At 38.2% G+C, this 20,399-nt stretch overlaps 1 protein-coding gene across 1 annotated transcript in view; it reads right to left on the reverse strand.

Annotated features, from left to right (window-relative positions):
- The window catches only part of DDX10 (DEAD-box helicase 10), a 165,406-nt gene that overhangs the window by 29,327 nt on the left and 115,680 nt on the right, over window positions 1-20,399 (reverse strand). The window lies entirely within an intron of this gene.

The raw sequence follows: 20,399 nt of genomic DNA on the forward strand, positions 1-20,399 counted from the left end.
CTTGGAAATGTGTTGAATAAGAAAAAAAAAATCACAAGGTCACTTTTTCTTTTAGTGTCCTTGCTGAGAGATAAGAAGAAAACAATAAATTTGAATTACAAAACCCATCTGGAGTATCTGAGATAGGTTGTGCTGTCAACAATTCTTTCTTTGAGAGCACCCTATACACAGGAGACTTGCTCCCTTTCATTGTTCAAATGTTTCTGTCTGCATTCTAAGCCATCCCTATTAAATGGCCTATGATTTTAAGACTTGAAAAATATATTTAAAATAGAAGGGTATTTTACTTCATCTTAAGAAATGTTAATCTTTAGTCAGCCACTACATGACCTAGTTAATTCACTGCTCAGATGGTGACAGATACAAGCTTCTATGCTAGAAAGTCCACTGAATCTCAATGAAAAGGAAGCTACAAGAATCAGTTGATGTATCATTTCATTTATAATACTGCAATATTCTAAGAAATATGCTACAGAGTAGAGGTTTTTTATGCACACCCCATTTAAGAAAAATAAATTAAAAACTGTTGCTAGCATGCCACTGGTTTAGTGCAGTTATGATTAATGTAGTTGCCACAAGGACATATGCAAAAAAAAGTCTAATTCATTAAAAAATATTCAGGGCAACATTTGGATGACTGGAGGCTACAGCAACACCTTCAACTAAATACATTTGCATCAAGCCACTTGCTTTACAATTACGTTTTCTCTTTTTTCCACAAAGTAGCTACTCTGTAGACCAGATGGTTTTGCATTCTTTTCAACTGAAGACGAATTTAAACCAGCAAAGTCACAACAACAAAAGAAACAAATAATTTCAGAGTGCTCAGGTTTTTAACATCAACAGGAAATCACCTACTAATACACAAAAATTAATCTAGGGATTAACCATTTCATTTTTTTTCTTGTCTGAAAATACATATAATGGGAAAAGAGGTTAAAACACCTGCTCTGAGTATGGTTCCAAGTAACTGAGATTAGCGTACAGATGATCTGAGGCAACTGGTTATTATTTTTATTTAAACTCTGATACCACCCAAACGGTGAGTATCACATCCAGAGCACGAATATCTACAAGCACTACCATGTCAGAAGTGCCACTACATGATAGCATCTTTATCTTTTACTATGTAGAAACAATTAAATTGTTCGAAAACAAAACCCAGTTAGCATCAAAAATTCAACTAAGAAAGGAATGGAAGGGGTAGGCAATCACTCCATAAAAACCTTGCTGCCATACACTAAAACACTTAGCAAAACTTTACAAGAGAAACCTGCGCAAGTACCAAAAACTACAACTATAAAACACCTCGGGAAGATTTTTCCTAGTTCTCATGAAAGCTAGAAAATTGTAGAGGGACATTTTCAGAGGATGCTGTACCTCTAATTACAGAGCAAAACAAAAAGAAACCCTCAACCCTAATAATTCAGAGGAAAAGAAACAAATAAAAAAATCTGGTGACTGGCTGAAACCTGAGCCCAAGAGCAAAATGTATCCATGAGGTATCTCTAACAGACTTGAAGTCCTCCTCAGCCATATATTCCAATGTCTGCTTCCAGAGAAAGTTGAAAGTCAGAAACAAAATTAACACTGAAATGTCTCATTACAATATTAATGTAAAAGACAAACAAAGAGCTTGCTTTTAATTTGAGTCCTAACTTAATGACCCAATCACGGAAGTCAAACAAATGTATGCCATCATGATTCTTTTAAATGCAATTTACTAATACAGTTTTTTATAGCTTCTCTAACCACTTGACAACATTTTTGTTCAGTGACAGCTGTATGATTAGTATTAAGTTACTCTAAAATATTTTTTTGTACAAGAAGGTATAATACATAAAGGTTCTATTATGGAAAAAAAGCAGCCTGCTACTGTCCAAACTAGTACTTAGTATTGACTTCCATAAAACTGAAGGTTGTCATCAGATAGAGAAAAAAATGGAAAACTATATTCAAGTTTTCCTTTTAAAAATGCATTTAAAGAGCTTCCATAAAGCCAAGGTCTTAGCTCCAGTTGTGTGTTAAGATAGAATTTTTCATTTTAAGTAACTTTCAAAGCTATAAGACAGTATAATCAATAAATGAATAAACTTACAAAATCAATACAGAATAGCCAAAAATAAAAAAAATTTCCAGCTGTTCCTCAAACTACTAGATATTGCCTGATGATTAAAGAATATTCCTACGTAAGATGTCCCCCTGGCTTTTAAAAAGCATTCCTAGAAAAGATAACCCATGAACATGCTTTGCAAACAATAAGAAAGCACCACAATTTCAAGAAGTATGACTTCCCTGAAGAATCCTCTTCCACAGGAAGAGTTCAGAATGTCTCAGGCAAAACAGTAAAGCAGAAGTTACAGCCCTCTATCCTCTCCTTCACGTGTACTACAGAAGCTGCCCCTGTGTATCCAGAGCACCTTGAGACTATTTGTTTCAAGCATCGCAGTAACATTTTCTACATGTTTGCAATTCAGCTCTCCAAATGAGACTATTATTGAGGTTGAGTACCATTTTTTTTCTAGGACTGACACTGTGATGCACAAACTTTACTGCCATAATTCAGGGATTAGTGCCATAAAAATACTGGTAATCAATTAATGAAAAGCTAAGAAGGCTATACAGTATTATACCTGGAAAGGATTTCACACATTTACAAAAATATTTCTTGTTTTCAAGGAGCCATCATAATCCATATCTGCATTTTTAATTTTAACCTACACACTTTTTAAAGTTAGTATGGTTCATTGCAAATAATTGAGAAAGCTGTTGAAATTCTCATCCTCTCTATGTAACAACATGGCCTGGAAAATACCTTTGGAAATACCTCTCAAAATGAAGATGATGTTACCAGCAACAGATCCAGAGAGCAGTGTAACCTGGCCTGGTCTACAGTTACTGGAAGAAATCCTTGTACCACCATCACATCACATATGCATTGCAATTTCTTTTTAATCCCATCTTTATATTTTTTTCTCTTTTTAAAAGCCTTTCAGACATTTGGGGAAACTAGCTCAAATCTCTGCTCCAGCCCGAAGTCAGAAACAAAATCAAAGGAATTCACTGGGTATGTCCCTCTTCTCTTGCCTGCACATGTCAACAGAACTAAATCCTGATCAGATTGCGGCGATGAAAAACACGCTAAAAGATCACACAGCACTCAGTACTACAGTCACAAGGTCTGCAAAATTTAGATAGTCAAAATTTATTAGCTCGTCAAGGTAGCACGCGTGGAATAGCCCTTCAGAGGATATTTCCTCCTCCTTCAATGAAAAGTTAGATGGTTGTTGCTACTGCAATACAGTAGTTTATCATCAGCCTTTGACACAATTTTCCAACAGGCAACTTGTTATCTTTGCTTACAAATATCATACTTAAAATGCATGTATCATAACAACAGAAAAATCACAGCCGTCATGGTTGATGGGCAAAGACTTCTGTGCTGACATCTTCAGCATTTTACAGCTGTCTAAAAGTAAAAAACTGACTGAAAATGTTTCTACTGAATGAAGAGGGTTACAGATGAATAGCTCTAGCAGCTATAGATCTAACTGATGTTTGAAGCTGCCAATAATTAAGAGCCAGCAAGAGAGTAAAATGTTCTGAAAAGATGCTGTCTGATTTTGTTTGATAATGAAACATATTAGGACAAGTAGCTCATTGTTTTTAATACTGTTTATAGCACTATTTCACTCTAGTTTTATGCTTGTGACTCAAATATCTGAAAAAATGCTGAGCTAAAAGTGCCTTTCTAAGGACAGTACTATACAAAGATAACTTAAAGATGCTAGGAGTCTTACTACCAAAGGTCATTTTAGAGATCAATATGCAGAGGGACAAGGTAAAACTGCTACTCAAAATCACCACAAAGACAGCAGATCAATCAATCAAACAAACAAACAAAGCTAAACTCGAAAATTTCAACTTCTTGATGCATGTTTGAAACTATTCTCTTGTGCATATTTTGGATATAACACCACACACCTTTCACATTGAAAACAGCTGCAGTTTGCTTGGAGGTCTAGATGATATACACTAAAAAAATTATAAAACTGCCAGATAATTTATTTACAACATAAACCTTTCACCATGGCCAAATCCTCTTTGTCCAACAGCAGACATAATTAAAAAATACTCTCCTTTTTTAGTAAAACACCTGTAAAAAATCTGAAAACAATTTCAAGTGACAACTGGGTTTGAAATGTAATGCCTTATAATAATGCAATGCATTATACAGGGAACAGACTTTCAAATGCCTTTCAGAACAAACAGTAGAGCAGATTTTCTTCAGCACCTGGAAAACTCATCTCATGGATTTGTAATAATGAATTAAGTATGTTAACTCCTTTTCAAGCAGAGCTAATAAACAGAATCCATCTTTTAGTTGGTGGATCAGAAGTCACTAATGTTATCTGCATAAATCTCTTGCTCTGTGTTTAGGTGTTTTCTGAATGTTTTCAATATCACTGTAATGACCAATTATGAGAATGCAAACATTGTAAACAGTACAGGACGAACCACAGCATGAACTTGCAATGATCCCTCACTGACTACCCATGAAGTTCTTTCAACTCATGGCAATCAAAGCAGACTACTCTGAAGAATGGTTATCTAGCCTTTAAAGAACAAACATGTTCTTACAGGGAAGCCAGCATCTTGCAAAGTATGACCTCCCGTTCATTCCTGACCTATGTCCATATGGCAACTCTGTAAAAGAGAAATCAAATACAGAAACCTGTCTTTTTCACCCTTCATTAGGAACAGAGGGAATTGGATAGAATTTCCCCACAAAAACATTCACTAGAAAATTTTTTTTGGTGATGAAATACTATGACATCAAAAGTACTTTCACCAATTATTCAGTGCCTCATACAGTTGAACATTTCTGATCAGTTTCTAAGTAAATTATCTTCAAAGTTCATAAATAATTAGTCTTCCTGTCTTGAGGCTGTAACAGTGGATCTGGCCATTCTGCTAAGGGACAAATCCAAACATCCTGGCCATATTAACCAATTTTAAAGACATGGTGACTTTTGACAGACTTCAAAAAATTTTTAAATGCATGGTTTTCAGTATGACACCTTTTGCTTTTCTATGACCTGTCTGACACACAGTCTGATTTAACAAATACAGCAAATAACTGACAGAATTCAGCAAAAATTTGTTCCTTGTAAGATCATTCAGACACTTCCCAATCTCTATTTTTACCTCTTCTAATTATAGCTCTTTCTTTGCTTTACATCTGTCAACTGGGACCTTGTACTGGGTTTGTGTGGCAAGGCTTTGATAGCAGGGGGACTTACAGCAAGGGTTTCTGTAAGAAGCCACTAGAAGCTTCCCCCCTGTGGGACAGAGCTCATGCCAGCCGGCTCCAAGACAGACCCACCACTGGCCAAGGGTGAGCCCATCAGCACCGCTGGTAGTACCTTTTGGCACTTAACATAGTTAAGCAGAAGGAAGAAAAACTGTGCAACTGCAGCTGAACAGAGAAGTGACAAAATGTGAGAGAAAAAGCCCTGTAGACATAAGGTCAGTGAAGAAGGAGGGGAAGGACATGCTCCAGGTGTTGGAGCAGAGATTCCCCTGCAGCCCATGGTGCAGACCATGGTGAGGCAGCTGTGCCCCTGCAGTCCATGGAGGTCCACAGGGATGCAGAGATCCACCAGCAGCCCATGGAGGACCCCAGGCCAGAGCAGATGGGTGCCTGAAGGAGGCTGTGACCCCATGGGAAGTCGACACTTGAGCAGGCTCCTGGCAGGCCTTGTGGCCCCTGGAGAGAGGAGCCCATGCTGGGACAGGGAACCCCATGGGGAACCCACACTGGAGCATTCTGTTCCCAAAAGATGGCACCCTGCAGAAGGGATCCACGTTGGAGCAGTTGTGAAGAACTGCAGCCTGTGGGAAGGACTCAGTTTGGAGAAGTTCATAGAGGACTGTCTCCCATGGGAGGGACACCATTCTGGAGCAGGAGAGTCAGAAGTGTCAGGAGTCCTTCCACTGAGGAGGAAGGAGCAGCAGAGACAACATAACATGTGATGAACTGACCACAACCACATTACCTGTCCCCCCCTGGTGCTGCTCAGGGTAGAGAACTCAGGGAGTGAAGTTATGCCCAGGAAGAATGAAGGGGCGGGGAGATGTTTTTACTTTCTCCTTATCCTACTCTGATTTGATTGGCAAGGAACTGAATTAATTTTTCCCCGAGTTCAGTCTATTTTGCCCATGACAAAATTGCTGAGTGATCTCTCTCTGTCCAATCCAGAAGCCTTTTATTATTTTTTCTTACCCCTCTCCATGCTGAGGCTGGGAGTGCTAGAGAAGCTTTGGTGGGCACCTGGCATCCAGCTAGGGTCAACCCACCACAGGTATTTATGTAAGTGTAATTTCACTGGGAAAAATGCAACACTTTAAAGCAAGAAAATATTGTATGTAGCAATGTAGTGCTAAGACATGAGTTCTGTAAGAACAAGCACGTGGCACAATCATTTTTTCAGGGCCAGATTTAGCTACTGTCTGCTATCTGCTTACCTCCTACTGACTGAAATCTCCAAGGTCTAACTCTAGAAGTATAACGATTGGAGGCAGGAACCAACACTAAGTACAGGCTGTTCAGGAAGGAGATGGAAAGGTAGGTGCAAAGGTATTTGAGGATCTCTAGGCAAATTGCCCACACAAAGTGGTACTACCACAAACACTAGATCAGTTCAGCTGAGGCTTTGCCTATCTGTGCCTTGAAAACCTCCAAGAAGAAAGGTTCAACCTCTATGGGTAATTTATTTTACATCAGCATTACCCTTCCTGTAAACAAGTTTGTCCCCAATGTCCACTCTGAAGCTCTGAAGTCAAAAAATTTGGCAAATTTATATCATTTGCCACTAGCAAAAGAACCCCTTGTCTCCACTCTAACTGCCCTTCAAACACTCTTTTAGATTGACCCTTGGCTCCTCGTCACCACACAGAACAAATCCAGCTCCTTTACCATTGCCTTATAGAGTACATGCTCTAGACTTCAGACTGCCTTGGTAAACTTCACTGGACTTCAACCACCCTCTCCACATCCACCCTGAACTAGAGAACCCAGAGTGGGAGACCGGATTCTGAATATAGCCCTAGAGGTAGAAAAGCAATACACTAACTTTCCTCATTATGTTAACAATGTGTCTTCCAACAAAATCCATTCTGCCTTATTTATACTTGGATCACTCAGCTTCACATTCACCATAACCCCTGGTGTGCCACTGTGCCCTCAGCCGGCATGAGCACTTCTCCAGTTGGACTTCATGAGCTTCAACAAATAGACTGTTCTTTCATTCCATACCTCCCCATCTTCCAAAAGAGAAATCTGCAGGATGCAGGGCCAAAAGCCTTACTTAGTCAAGGTAAATTGCATGCACTACTCTTCACACAAACCACTTTGCAGTCACTTCATTACAGAAGGCAAACAGGTTGTCAAGTATGGTTTGCCTGTTGTAAACTCACACTGATTGTTCTATATTACCTTCTTGTCCTTTACATGTTTGGAAGTAAGCAAGCTTCACGATCTTCCAAGGGACTGGATGAATACAGTCAGTCAATATATGCCCAAGTCTTCTCGCCCTTCTTGGGAGGAGTATAACATTAGTCTCCTCATAGTCATCTGTGACCTCTCATGATTAGGTTACACTTCTCTAAGCACTCTCTAGTCTGTTGTACTCCCATCATTGGCTCCCTCATTCTTTCTCCCAAACCATACTTGTATGCCCAGAAGTCTGTGAGAATACTTTGCTCCAACACAAAAAAAAAAGAGTTGAGTAGTTCAGCTTTTCCATATTTTCCATCACTAGGCCAGTCTCCCTATCAGTCATATTTTCCTTGAACTTCCTTTTGCATTAGCATACCTACAGCCTTTTAACCCTTGTGTTCCCCTCTAGTCTCAGCTCCAGATGGGCTTTAGTCCTCCTTTGTCCCTATGCTTTCAAGAACCAAAGCAATAATTATGTTCTTTTCCACTTCTCATATGCTACCTTGTTAGTTTTAGAGACTGAGATGCTCCTTGTTATGATGTTTGTGTTTGGCATGATGTTTGTGAGCACTATGTTGCTAAGAAGCTCCTAAGCATGGAGTACTACTCATCCTTTCTCCTGCCTACCTTTCAAGAACATCCTGTGACCACGCTAAAGCTAGGTGCACTGCCTTGCCAGGACTTCATGACTCCAGTGACACCAGAGCCCTGTTACTCAAAATAAGACACAACTAAGACTAATCAGCATCTGCATATTTGTGTTATTCATGTAATCATTGAATTCACCTATTCAGCTTTCCTTGCTGTTGCATAGGAAACTAAAAACTAAGCTCTAGGAGCATTAAAGTATCTTCTGATCAAAGTCTGACAAATTACACTCTAGGAAAGATGCATTCACCTACAGCCACTGCTCTGAGAACATCCCATTTCCCAGTACTCACTCTTACCGTATGCTCAGATCTTGATGCCCACCTAATGCTTCACTGGTCAAACCAGGGTTTATTATTCCATTCAGGGATTATTATTCCATTCGCACTTCTCATTGAGGTAAACTAGACTTCATTCTAATTAAACTTTCTAGAGGTAAAAACATCACAGAAATGGTGACAAGTCTTAACCAGGCATGCAAAAAAATAATATCAGTGAACTTGACAGGTCTTCTAAATTAAATATGACAAGAATAGAACATGAACAATTTTAAAAATTAAATCAGAAGAACATAATATTAACCCACATGGGTTAGCTTTGGTATTATTCACAGAATTATGCTGCACAGGTATCTGGGAAGTATGAATTTCATAAACTCTATGCATTTCCTATGTTAGTAAATATCTTGAGTAGTTATAATGACCCTTAGTACCACTTCTGTAGACATGTGATCTGTTAGAATATTAGGTGATAGGAAACAAAAAATTTAATAACTTTGGGCACTTTTAACAGCATGAGTGAGCAAAGAAAATGGACTGTTTGAGATTGCCATTTATTATGAAACCTAATGATCTTTATGACCTTTCCTCTTAAACAGCTGCTTATGTACATCATGTAACTATAAGTTGACTGTGACTTTAATTAATGAATCACATTCCCTTGTCCACCCACAATTTTTCTCATCAAAAATTTTAAAGCCTTGGCCGACAGTCCAACAAGAATGAAGAGAGCAATATACTTCCATACACCAAGTCTAATCCTATCACATGCTGATGGACTGCCTTACTGACCAGTGCTTAGCTTACCTTCTACCAGTAGTAACTGTTTGCTTTGCAAAACTACTTACAAGACAATTCTACTTTTTTGTAAGTATTTTCCACAAAACATGAAGATCAGTGTCAATCTACTGTGAAAGTGAAGTAACCCATTTTTGAACATATGAGACTATTTTTTCTCCCATGTTACAAACAGAAGGGCATTTGGTGACCTTCAATTAGTCTAAATGGTCAGCTGACTATATTTGTTATCTACCATCAGAATGGCTGGGAAGTCCTGGACAAGAGAAGTACAGAAAAGTATAAAACCCTGTAAATACAAGGTCCCTTCTCAGTTGTTGTTCTAAATGTAAAATAAGAAATTTCTCATCTGCATGGGGCAGAGGGGAGAAGAAGAAACTTGTCTCAATCCCTTTGTTGGGCCAAAATCCCATTGTGTTATAAGTGCAGCATAAGTTTTATTTCAGAATGATTTTACTTAGAGCACTTGTCCCTGTGAAGAATAAAGAGCTGTACTTTCTTACTTTAGCTGGTTAGGAAATGTCTTGGTATCTCCCCTCACTTGTCTTCTTTCTCTATTTACATCATGCTTTTCTGAGTTTTTCCTCATGTTTTCTGACTTCTTGCTACTGCATCCTTTCTAAGCTGAGGGTGACTATAACAGCACATAGTTCATAAGTACACTGAGCCCCCCTGAATTTACATCTCCCAGAGAAAACTTAAAAAGCAAATAAAAAAACAACCCCACACCACAAAAACCCCACAACAAACCAACCAGGCATCATGTGAGTCCATGCTAGTTCTAGCACAGCTTAAAAGACAGTCTACATATCACAATTTCTAGTTCAGAAAAGAACTCAAGTTTCCTAGATCCCACTCCTATTCACAGAATAAACACGAGCAAAGAATAAAACTAAAGTATTCTGAGATACATTGTCAAAAGACAAAGAAGTTGATGGGGGGCAGGGGAAAAGTGTGACAGAGAAAATAAAAAAATAAATCAGTAAATGTTATAAATAAGGATGTTAGCAACAGTCCAGCTCCCAGTTATGGTAGCTGTTGTTTGTCAAAGGATTTTTTTATCCATTTATTTTACAGATGGCACTCACATCAAAGAGTAAGCAAATGAAAACAGTGAATAGCTGGGAAATGTACAGCCTCCTTCATTCCTTACTACACAATAAGCAAACACTGAGTTGAGTACCTGGCTCAGCTCAAAGTGCAGGCAAGCAGACAGGCAGAAAGGGAGTAATTTCTCAACCACCTGCATTCGCTGTATTTATACAGCAAGGGACAAGCACTGACAACTTTAATTCTAGCTTTTCTTAGCTCACAAGTAATTAGCTTTGAACCCTTACTGACGTTCTTTTATTAAAAGGTTTCTTGTGAGAAGATAAACGTGTGCAAGGAGTAATTAGAGACTTTCTTTCAGCTCTCCCAGCAATGGAGGAATGGTGCAACTGGAAAAATAAACATTTATTCAGCAGTACTAGAACGCCCAGCCCAGTAAAATATTACCAGTATATATTTATTTGAAGGAATGTCAGAAAAATGAGACCTTACAGAAAGAAGAAAACAAAACAAACAAAAAGCCAGACACAAAACTTTTCCCTAAAAACACTAAGCACATTTCCCAAGGTTTTGCTCCTAGATGATGCTATTACCTTTCTTCCTCCTGTTCCCCACTGCTTCTGCTCTTAGTTGCCACACAGCAGAAACAGAAGCAGTAGCAGTTTGAATTTAACTCCTTCAGAAGAAACAGAAAAGGGGATAAGGAAACAGCAAGAGATAAGAACCTTAGAAATCCATAACAAGTTTCATAGAAGACCAGAGGAAAAAAAAAACCAAGAGTGAAAGGAAACATTAGGTCTTAAGGAAAAGAAATGTTGCGGGAGACAACACAGAAAAACCCAGGTCCTAATGGACTCCAGACAGAAGGTGGTGCTTCATTTGGGGGGAATTATGGGCTTGCCAGATTCCCCATACAGTCTGTTAAATAACCACGTGTTATTACTAGTTTGGCATTTCCTATTAATGAACTCCTTGGTTTAACAATGCAGTCAATAGTATGAAAGCACAGAAAACTTATTATCATCTCTGCTCACTGTGGTAAAACAAGGGCTACTGCATTACTCCTGATCTAGTATATTTGGCAAAGGAGGATTGACAAAACACTAAATCCTTAAAAACCCTCTGGAAAAAAATATATTTGAGAGAGTCATTAAGAGCTTTTTCGTTCTCTTTTAATGCTCACATAAGATTCAGCCACTGGAATCTTGGTGACTGCATGATCCCAGAGCACTCTGAAAAAAAACAGCCTTTAGAAGAATTTTAAAATGCTGGCAACTTCAGCATTATCAGTCAGAATGCAGATAATGGTTTTCTGATTGCACAGATCAATTTTCATCACTAGTAGCAATTACAGGCGCTGAGAGTAGCTATAGCAGACTATGCACAATACTGTAAGCAACACATCCCAAGAATAAAAACAGGGGGGTATGCTGAGAAAACAGAACTGCTTAATGTAATACTAAATACTTGCTGCATAGGGATGTCAGCCATCAAAACACATCTGAAAGATTACCCCTGCTCATCAGCCAATTAACTCATCCTTAAGAAGGTAAGACCTGAGATATGGAGCAAAATAGAGTTCCTGCATCTGAAGCCTATAACCTAAGAAAGTTTCAAACATGTAAGGAAAGCTGTGAAGTGACTCAGAATAATACCAGAACAAACCAAGCTGCAAAATAAACAAGTTTGAACAGTCAGATACAGTTTACTTGTGCAATGGAATCATCTGTATAATATTTATACAAAGTTGAGGCACGTGATTACACCTGCTTTTCACAACAGATCAGAAAAAGATCTACAAATCCATCAAGAATTTCCACTTCCTAAATAAAAGCTTTGTGTGCAAGCTGCTGCAAGCCTTAGGTCATTATGTCTGGATTATTTGGGATTTCCCACTTCTTCAGGATTATGGGCAGAGGCAGAAAAGAGGGTGAAGATCTCCAGAAGGGAATTCTTCTGTACAGTGTTGATTATGGCATCAAAAGACTATGGTGAGGCAAAAAGAAAAATAACACCACACTTAAAAAAACAGCTTGTTGCTCTGAACATGTATGGAACATAGCAAATAAGATTGCAGTAAGAGCTTTAAATTTTGTCATTTAGAGGGAGAGAAATTTCAAATACTGATTATTAAATAGACACTACTGACTAGTAGCATAGCGCAGATAAACAAGTTAAGTATCATTACAATTAACTTTATATAGTGGCCTGTTTGCTAAGATGAAAATGCCTGAAGAAAGGTTTATAACACTTTAGGACAGCCTTTTTATTTTTTTTTCTTTTATTCATACTGATGCAAGTGCTGCTTCAACAGTGGCTGTTGCCGCTTATTTCTGGGCCAGTTCAGGCAGGAGCAAAGCAACCATTCGTGTTTTGCTCACACAGGGACTGTTGAGGGGGTTGTTAAATCAGTGAAGAAACTGAACAAGAAATGTTGGAAGCCAAGAAGAAATGATGCTGCTAATTTACATATACATTTCAAACCAAACTGTAGTGGCTAGTTATGTTTAAACTGTACACTTGCCATATTTACAAGAGATCATATCCAAAAATTAAATGCTTACATATTGATGGACAGTGATCACAAAGCTAAGTCCCAGTGCTCTCTTCTTCCCCTATTTAAGTTTACAGAACATGGTGATACACAGTTAGAATGAAAACATTCCATCAATGCTGAAATGGAAATCTGAAGCTCAGCTGGAAAGGTCTCTGCCCTTGAATATATGTGCTTGTACTTTGCAATGCACAGAGAGTTCTTGTCTGGTTTCTTGCATACCTACTGCTTTTCTAGATACATGTATTGAATCAGAATATGTTGCCTGAATAGATGAAGTGTGTATTCAAACAGAATAACCTTATCAACTGGGGCTTAATCGTTAGCCTCAGAAAGGCACCTCTGCAAGACTAATGGAGGACTTGAATTGCTTTCCCTGTGCTCTACTACACTGTCATATGCAGGGAGGAACCTGATGGTGGGATCCTGCTCCTAATATCCACAGAGACAAGCAAAGAGGAAAAATGAAGCAGAGTAATACATACCTCTCTTGTTCAAAGGAGACACAGAGCTGAAGCAGCAACTGAAGTAGCCCCTCAGCTATTTGTTGAGCCCCGTTCGAGAGCACGGGGGTAATGGTGCCAAAGCACTCCTCAATTCTACAACTATAAAGGGTTATTTGTAACTATATGATACAAAAAAAAGATTACAAACCCACAAAATTCAAGTTGAAGAAACCACATAATTCAAGTGAAATGCATACTTATCTCAATTTGCAATCTTGCAATTTTCATAGCCTAAGCTATTAATAAAAGAAACAACTGAGGGCATTTTTTCCCCCCTCAAAATGTCAAAATATTATTAATTCTGAAATAAACAAAATTGTGTGGTCTTTAACATGCTCAAAGCTCTGGAGCTCAGCAGTTGAAACCTAAGATGGTTCCAAAGCTTCAGTTCCAATGGTATCAAACTTACAAGGACATTCTAGAAACAAAAAGTTTCCTAAAGAATAACGAATTAAGCAATGTAGTCTTCCAGAGTCTATTGGAGAAATTTCATCAGTGTTGCCCTAGAAAATTAAGAAAATCATTTGCAATCAAGTAAGACAATAACCTCTGTGCTCCCTGCCATACCAAAAATACTGTTATTCTGTTCTTACAAATCCTTATTATGTTTTGCATTAAAAGCTCCCCTAGAACTGCAACCCACCAAAATAAGAAAAAAACCCAAAAGTTTGAAGAAAAAAGAAACTTCCTCTCTTTACCACAAACATGAAACCAAACACAAAACAAAGCACAGGATATAGGTATATCAGAAATTGTAATGAAGATGCACTTGTATTGATCCACTGTGCATCCACCTCATCCCAGCAGACTGTCAGGGAAAAAGAGTATGTGCAAGGTCCACGGCCCCACTGCAATGCTTCTGAAAGGTCTATGGAGAAATCACTTCAGTGACTGGTTAAACAGCAGTTTTTGGTGTGTAGAGCAGCAAACTGTCATCACATACCATGTATGATTAAAATTAACTGTTGTGAATATTACACTCAAAAATTCAATTGCTATAGCAGTGGTCAATTAGTTTAAATGGTCAATCTGATAAATGTATTTAAAATCCTCAGTGTGCTGGTGACTGCAGTGAAAAGGTTCATAAAAGCATGAATAACTGGCAAATCAATCCATCAGAATACTTCTTTGCTACTTGTTTGGAGTCACAACACAGAAATACTGGTTTAATCATATAAATTCTGAATTTTAGAAAAGGCAGGACTTATAACAGCTTTACGTAAAGCAATTTAATTGTTATATTAACTGGAATCATCAACATGATATTTTCAAAAAGCAAAACACAAGTAACATTTCCATACAGGTGCATAATACCCATTTTCAAATATTAACTTAAATATTGTAGAATATATGGATTCAAAGTACAAGTAGTTCAGAATCAGGAATTCATTTTCCATTCATTTAACAACTTGACCTTGAAATCATGATTCTGCCTGGAGGAACCTGTTTAAAATTACTAAATGAATAGATTAAAATGTTGATATCCCAAATTACTCTGTTTATTCACAGAGCTTTTCAAGGAAATTTACAAACACAAACTTGCACTAAATAAATAAAGCTACTCACAGCTTTTGGATATGCATACAGGACGCAACAGTTAACAGACCAGAACTACTTCTAAACCAAAGTTAGTGAAATTGTTTTAAGCAAGAAATCTGACTTATTTAAAGAGATCAAATTTGTGTGGTAATTTCAGCTGTAAGCTTCCCACACTAGAGATACTGGAAGATTTTGCAGGTGAACAGAAGTATCATTGCCTCATTTTTTGCTGTTCGTTGTGGTTTTCAGAATCAAGAATAATTACTAATGAAGAACAATTTTTAGGTCTTTCCAATTATCAAACAGCAGTGACAAGATGTAGCCTGACCTGAGGCTGTATCAGGACAACACAATCCTCTCCTCAGGTCTTCTATGAAAAACAGAAACACCAGAATCTCTACATCCTCCAGACCATCAGAAGTATCTAGCCCCGAAACCCTGCTCCAGCTCCAGAAATCACAGACAGCTAAAGCAATGGCTCCTCAACACCATCCATGGGAGGGTTATGAGAGTGATCCAGAACCAGTGCACCTTCACCATTAACCATCAGTATTCAGGGCATCCCATGAGACTTTCCCCAAGAACATTTCATGAACCCTGATCAAGGGGATTTGGGAACCTGTATTCACAGGAGATGCAGACCAAATTCCTCCTTCACTCCTATAAATCTCTTTTCCACACTGAAATTACTGTTCACACCCACACTGAATCTAGCATCTCCAGCCTAAACACCAGGCCGTGGGCTAGATCTCAAGAAAAAGGAAATTCGAGGCAGAAGCGGAGCTGTCAGGTAATACAAATCCAGTAACTACAGGAATGATACACAGTGGATGCAGAGTTTTCATCATATTTTAAAGTGTGTATTTCTCCCAGTGGATTATTAGCCACAGTTACCAAGGTATCTGACTGTCCCTTTCTTCTTCAGATTTTCCCACACAGCGCAAAGATTTCTTGAGTTACATTTGGCATGGGTATCTCAAATCCATTGGAGGATGCGAGAGATTAAAATAAAATGGTGGTTTTAATGGTGATTACAATCTCAAAAGAGAGCTGGCACAAAGTGCAGAAAACAGAATGCTATAGTGATGTGATAAAGGCAGATATCAATGCCTGAATCTGCCATATCTTTAAGTATATGCCTCCTGCTCACCCACGTGTATTTTGTAGATATGGTCACATAAATCCTTTCATAACAGTAGAAAGATTCCTAACTTCATTATGACTCCGAAAATCTTAAATTATGTATACATAAAGTATATATTTTGTAAAATCTCATACACAAGTACTAATTTCTGTGGGAATAGAAAAATAAATCAGAGAGAGAACAGAAGAGAAAGGGAGGACATGAGAGAAGTTAAAGCATATTTATTATCCTGCTGTTGCTGTCGATCTTTTAATGCTTTACAATTATTCAGCATTTCCCATGAAAAAGTGCCCCTGACAACGGAGCACTTGGATTTCTTCCAGAAGTCAGTTTTTCAGATTGATAAAAATCCCCATCCTCAACTTTGTCCAATGAAATCAGAAAAAACCCTCTCAGTAAAGCGTATGTGTTCAAGCTGGATTTCCCTAAGTTTTCAGCAGGTTACATTTTTCTTATGGACCTTGGATAAACGGCCTCTGCTCTCCTAGTCAGTCCCTTTTCAGGTTTTTCTGTTTTGCTTTGGACACCAGTGCTACAGGATTGCCAATGACTGAATCAATGCACCAAACTGAGCAAGTTTTGCCTCCAGGCACTGTTTACAGATGGCGTACAAACTATTTCTAGCAGATACCAATGCCTTTTAGAGGCTAGTTATCGTTTCTTGCATGATGTTGGGAGCTAATAGTTGAGGATTACAAAGCACGTCAGTGCTGGGGCAGGGAACAGCATCTTCTCCTGACTCCTACTCTGCTTCCCTACCTTGAACACTGTTTAGCTGCTCCTGGAAAATTCCTTTCCTACAGAAACATTTATCTTTAAAAGAAACCGAAACCTTCCTTACTTCATACTTGTTAACGTATCAGTAGTGCTCTAGGGCATCAGGACAGCAAAACACTAAACTCACCAAAGGAGAAATACAGCCCTGTTCAGCTTCATTCCAGTCAACAATTGCTTGCAGGGCAAAGACCTTTAAATGCTGGTTGAAACCTAGAAGTCTTTTATGTAGACTAAGAAACTAGTACGTCACAGATTCTAGAAGAAGAAATGCAAAGCCAGGAGCGCAGCATTGCACGATGCAGGGATGTCCTGCCTGGGGCCAGGGGCTGGCTTCACCAAGTAACACCCAGCTCCTTCCTCAGAGCAGCTGTCCACATTGCTGCTGCTTCTGCTCAATGCTTTATTTCTTGGTTAAAAGACAACACAGTTGCCTAATTTTCCCTAGACTATCTTCAAGTAAACAGTATCAAAATTTTTTTGAGGGCCTGAGGACTGAAATTTTATTACTACTGAGTGAAAACAAAATATGTTCTTATTTCATCTTAAAATACTGCAATTGTAAATATCTCATCAAATTCTCCTAAAATGGGAGACAATTAAATATCTTATAATAAAAAAAATCCCAACCCCCTTATATTTCCAGTTTTTCTTCAATAGGAATACTAAGAAAAAACTTCTTTTATTTGTTTTCACAGCCTTTTGCACTAAAATGTAATTAATAGTCATAAGTTCCAAGAAATACTTTCTCCAAAGCATCCTTTAAGAGCCTTCACTTCTTACCCAGTTTATTTATTTCACGGAGATTTATCCAAGGTGGAGTCAATAACACTGCAGCTACCTACTCATCTAATCTCCAGCTCAAGCACATTCAGCAGAGCATGCCAGAATTTGGTTATTCAATTCCAGTTGCAGCAAGCCTGCCCCGTCCCAGTGCAAAGGCTGAGCAAAACCTTCTCCGCAATTACTCCTGCAGCACCAGAAGAAAATGCAGAAGGTCCCTTTCTCCTATGATTTTTTCTTTTTTGTTGGTACACAGCTCATAAATTAAAGAATTACAGGAAGAGTAAATGAAAATGTCAAGAAGTCAACATTCCTGGCACAGGAAATACATGAACATGTACAGCACAGAGACATCCTCAAACTAAAAGTATCACAATCCAAGAATCTAAGATTAAATTAAGACTAAGACTAAATCCCACAAATGTATGGTTTAAATTGTGAAAATAAACAAACTGTAAAACATAAAATTTTAGTTTAAAATAAATTTCCTTTTCATTTTGGAAAAAAAACCAGCATACACTCAGAATAACATACCAGGCCTGTCCAGTCAGCAACAGGGTACAACCAAATACAGGACAACAAGGACTATACTAAAGCAGAGATGCAAAAGTTGTAACTAAAGAATTATTATTTAATATTAAGAATGGAAAAATAAATTGCTGCTTTGGTCATGTCAGATCCAGTGGTCTGCATATTAGTGAAAGATAGTAAGCAATACTTTGTAACCCCAAAGAGTTTGTAACCAGAGACAGACAATTAATAAAATGAACAAGAGGAATAAAACAGATAGATGTGGAACAACAAATTATGACCACAGCTGCTTTGAAATGACGGGCTGCACAAAATTGTTGATCCAGCCTTTTTTTCCAGCTGCTAAACTGCATTAATATGGCTAAAAATACCTTTTCTGCTTTTTTTGGTTCTCCTTATTGCCAAAGGAGTTGAGTGTAGCAGAGTAAATGGGTCACAAGCCATATTATGAAAGGACTAGTGAAAATCTTAATAATTTTGAACTCCTGATTTTGGGAGCATATATTTTCTAAGCTAGTTTCAGCTCCAATAGTTTGTTCCTGTGTTTTACTGTTTCCTTCTTTTTTTTTTTTCTTCCCTGAGTATCTCATAGGAGTTGCTTGAGTCATATCACACACAGACTATAGAGAGTTTCAGCTACTATGGCTTCATCTCTAAGGTTCTGTGAAGCAGGGAGTGTTCTTAATTAATTCCTCAGACACCCAGCAGACAGAAACTAGCACCTTTATCTGCTGCCTACTGCTCCCTTCCACTTCCAGGTGTGAAAGGCCCCGGGTCCAAGCTGGCAGCTTTTCCCAGCAGAAGCATTTTTCCTGAAATGAGCCCCACTGAAAATGACAGGACTCGGCAGCACACAATTCTGGCAAAAATAGCCTCTAAACAAGAGAAAAAGCCCAACAGTTTTTAATCAAGGAGATGTGTCAGGTCCTGAGGCTTGCACCTTCTTGCAGAGAGTGAGCTAAACACTTCAACAGTAAAATGAAGTCAAAGCAATAGCAGGTTTGCACAGCTGGTACCCTCACAGAAAGCATATGCCAATCTCACAGTAGACCAGGACTTGTAAATCAGCTTTTCAAGTGCAAGCATTGCACAGAAGAGATGCAAAGGTGCAAAAAATTTTGGGTTTATCTTATGTACCTTTGGGGTTGAGGTTCCACATTTAACTCATACTGTACCCATGCACACACAATGCCCCACAAAGACAGACCATTCCTTAACAGGGATCAACTTCATTCACGTTCCGATAAGACAGAGAGATTAATTTGCTTGGCCAAGAAAAGGACAGGAGATGTACATCAGCAAGCAGATCCTTTTGAAAGAAATGTGTTTCTTTTTCCAGCTGCTGAATAACATGACATTGGGGATTTTTTATTCCTCAAAAAGGAGGAAAAATTAACAGGCAGCATTTACAAATGAGACACAGCCTGATTTGATCAATGTTTTCTCCCTTTATTAAGATGTTTGTTAATTATTCATTCCATAATTTTCCTAAAATGCTTGCTCAATGCATTAAAAAGTATGTATCTCTATACATTCAATTACAGGTAGAAAATTTCTATTGCTTGACTGGGGACTCATGATGCCAACAGCACTCATAGCTTGCCATCTTTGAAGACAGAATCATACTTCAAACTTAGTGTAACTAGGCGTTTCATCTTAAACTGTAATTACTTTCTGCCTCAGAGCTACACAATGAAACATCTTCCTATACTTAAGCATCCCAGAGCACAGCCAGCGTGCAAAAATCGGACAAAGAACATCATCGATTTTCTCAAGGGAGCAAGATATTTGCTAACTGCCAAGAACAAACTGTAAGTATTCATGCGTAGTAAAAGGAGATGCATGTGAGAAATTACACGTCACTCTGTCCACATTCCAGGAAATCACTGCAGCTGAATGAAATCTCAGTTTATTGCAAATCAAACAATATGAAATACTAGAACAGCCTTTAGTAATTTAGCAACACACGTATGAAGAAAAGGATAGAAAAGGTTTTATTTGTGGTAACAAAAGGAAGGAACAAACTTCAATGTAAATATTTGCTGTTTAAATATAAGGTTCAGCAGAAAAAGGTTTAAGAAAGATTTGACACACAAAAAAAATAATGTCACTGCCTGCAATTTATAAACACGACCCAAATATTCTGAGAAAATAATGGCATCAGCACTACAGCTGAAACTGCAACTCACCTGATACAAAGAATAAAGAGGCTAAAATTCCAAAAGGTTTCCATACAAAACACACACATCCATGCTTTCTTAGTATCCCTCCACAGCAAGTTATTACAACCACA

Source organism: Corapipo altera, unplaced genomic scaffold, assembly GCF_003945725.1.
Source record: "Corapipo altera isolate COAL_440 unplaced genomic scaffold, ASM394572v1 0, whole genome shotgun sequence".
NCBI lineage: Eukaryota > Metazoa > Chordata > Aves > Passeriformes > Pipridae > Corapipo > Corapipo altera.